A 3,386-nucleotide genomic window follows, 5' to 3' on the forward strand; every position below is an offset into this window, starting at 1 on the left:
ATTCTGTTAGAACTCAATGATTATCCTAATTATATTTTAGATTTTTTATATTTAAAATGAGATGTTTATCATGTATTTGATTGTATTTATGTGTAGTTAGTTACACGAATTCAGATATGGAATGAAATCGGATAGGGATGAAATCGTTTAGAGATGAACGAGTTTAAGAGTTTTTAAGAGTTTTTAAAAGTTTTAAGAGTTTTAGTCAAATGCTTTATAAGAAAGTATAGATATAGAAATAAGTTTTAAGTGGTCTTTGTTTTTTTAAAGTGTATTGAAGTCTAAAATTTTATTTTATTTTTGGCTGATACGAAAGGGTGCTGAAATTTGAATCAATTATACTGTTTGATTTTGTAAATTGACAAACGTCTATGTATAATTATTTATCTTATCCCTACAAAAGTTATATTGTTGAAATTACAAAACCGTCACTTCATTTTAATTAAACTAGAAGGGTACTCGCACAATGCAGCGAGATACATCTTTATTTTAATGTTTCGTTTTTTTGTCTCTGTTGATATAATATGGTTTATGTGGTTTTGAGAAATATAATGTTTTTACTTTTGAAAAAAAATAAATTTGAAGATATCACAAAGTTTGAAAATATATTGATATTGATATCAAATTAACTATTTAAAAGTTCTACTTTTTTGTAAAATTTCTTTAATATTTTTTTTTATTATAATTTAATTTAGGTCTAATAACGAAGTAATTTATTTTTGGCTTGATGATATAATTTTTATAAAGATAATGATTATGTTACAACTTAATGATTATCCTAATTATATTTTAGATTTTATATATTTATAATGAGATGTTTATCGTGTATTTGATTATGTTTATCTGCAGTTAGTTACATGAATTCAGATATGGAGTTTTAATAAGTTGTACTTATGCACAATCTAGTTGCAATATTTAATTTTTAAGTAATATGTATTAATAAACAGTACTTTACGCATAAAAAGTGGTTTTTAAGAGTTTTTGTCAAATGCTTTATAATTTAGTATAGATTATACTACCATCGATTTTTAACACGTTCAAAAATTCAACTAAAATACATCAGTTGATTCAAATACAATAGAAAACGTGAACAAAGTCTCACAACAACTAAAATCAAATCTTCATTTTGCATTAATTATGTTCTGACTTTGATCTTGATTTGGGTCGAGATCGATGGTTTCTACTCGATTTAGGTCGAGATGTCTTGAGATGACTGGAGGTAATGATGGTCAAAAACAGGTCTTGGGTCGGGTTGGACCGGTCCTAATCGGTCCCAAGCTTTCTCATAACCGGTCCCGATCGAGAATCGTAAGACCGGTCAAGGTTTAGTCCCGGTCCCGACATTAAAATATAATTTTTTAATGATATATATTTTTAATACATTATAAAATTTGTAATTGAGTCATTCAAATACACTTTAAAATGTGTTTTAAGATAATTAAAATTAAATTGTCTTAAAAAATACATTATAAAATTACTTGAAAATACATTTATTCATAAAATTATTTGAATTTTCGGGTCGGACCGGTCCATAACCGGTCCTGGTCCCACGAAACTGCTAAAAACTCCAACCGTTCCCGGTTTTCGGTCCCATAACCGGTCGTTACCGATCTCGAGCCGGATCAGTCCTTTGCCAGTCCCAGTTCCGGTCCTCCAGCATTCCGGGGCTGGGTCGATTTGGCCATCACTAACTGGAGGCGAGAAAACTAGGAAACGGGTGTACAAGTGAATTAAGAGGTAATAAGGTCTTAGGTTACCACTTTTTTTCTAGATATATTAAGAGATAAGAGACCCTGAAAAAAAAAACAAACGGTCTGAATTCCAAAACATCTGATCTGATCAGAGATAAGTGGTGATTAAGAGGTAAAACTTAAAAACAATCAGGGTCTTAATGTTAATGTGTGTGAAGAAGAAATGAGTAGGTGGAGATGCATTTATCCCACCCTTTTAATTTTTTTCATCAATCAATTTTTCCGATCAGAACACCCATGAGTTAACCGAGGTTTTTTTTAACAAAGTTAGAGGATGTTTACCAAACACTTAACCTGTAAGCGATTATCAGTAAAATTTAACATTATCATTTATTTACCGGGTAAGATTTTATTTCTTCAAAACGACATCATATGCAAAAATTTACCCAGTCAACGCTTATTGTGGTAAGATTTGTTGCCCTCACTTACCGGGTAAAACTTTTGGTCTTTGTTTCGCTCTTACCGGGTAAGATTCTTGGTCTTTACCATATTCATCCGGGAAGGTAACGTGACTTGATAAACACTTACTCGGATAAGCGTTTGATAAACGACCCTTTAATCTGATAGACCAAGAGATAAACATAGTGGCAATGATAACGAGCCAATGACCAAATCCGAAACAAAGTGGCAACTACAGTGATCAAAAGTGTAATTAGTTTTAAAATAAAACGAGAGTTTGTAGTAAGTGACAACCACATGGTCCAAAAGCGTAATTTACTTTATAATATATTAGTTAAGATTTATGTTTATTTCTTAACTTTTAATTATTTATATTATTTTTAATTTTACCTTTTTTTATTAACTGGATATTCAACCCGCTATGCGAGCCGACTAATCCCAGGGTGGCCACCTGCTTTGCAGATAGCCCGGAGTCACCGCATTTGAATCTCCGTGGCCCCAAGGGGATTTTTATTTCTTCTTGGATTTGAACCTGTGACCTCCTGATACCTTTGACCTTTGGAGCCAAGTTCAAACCAATCAGCCACCACCCTTGTGGTTTAATTTTACCTTTTTAGTTTCCTTTAAGTGGATTTTGCTTAGTTCAAGACACTTCCGAAGTTATAAAAAGATGAATTATTAGAGGTTGAGAGGTTTTACGYGTACGACAGGTAGATGTGACTTTTCACATGTCCGATGTCTCTTTGTGCCTGAAAATGTTGATTAGCTATAAATATTTTTGGTTGTTTTTATTTAATTATAAACTAAAAATTAAATTATTTGTTTTAAAAATAAGAAAAAAAATGATACCTAAACCCTTTCAATGCCTTTTAACAATTGAGACAAGATCACAAGGGTGACAGTATGGTGGATAGAGACAGTCGAGTTTGAATCCTACTATTGACATGTGTGCTCATGGCCACTGGGACTGTGGATGAAACCTAGCTACAGTCACGATTTGTCATAGGATTATAGTATGGATGACGTATGAAATCACCTGTATCTAGAAGCAACTCAGACAAAGAGTTTAATTCTTGCAAAGGATACCCTCATAATTCGTCTACCATTGAGAAGAAGTTGAGATCTCGATCACGCCAAAGTCACTATGGAAATGGTGACGTATCATGTTGAATTTATTGTATGTTTTCGAGTGTTTTATATATATATATATATATATATATATATATATATATATAT

The sequence above is a fragment of the Cynara cardunculus genome (genome assembly GCF_001531365.2).
Source record: "Cynara cardunculus var. scolymus isolate 2C chromosome LG 2, CcrdV1, whole genome shotgun sequence".
Taxonomy (NCBI): Eukaryota; Viridiplantae; Streptophyta; class Magnoliopsida; order Asterales; family Asteraceae; genus Cynara; species Cynara cardunculus.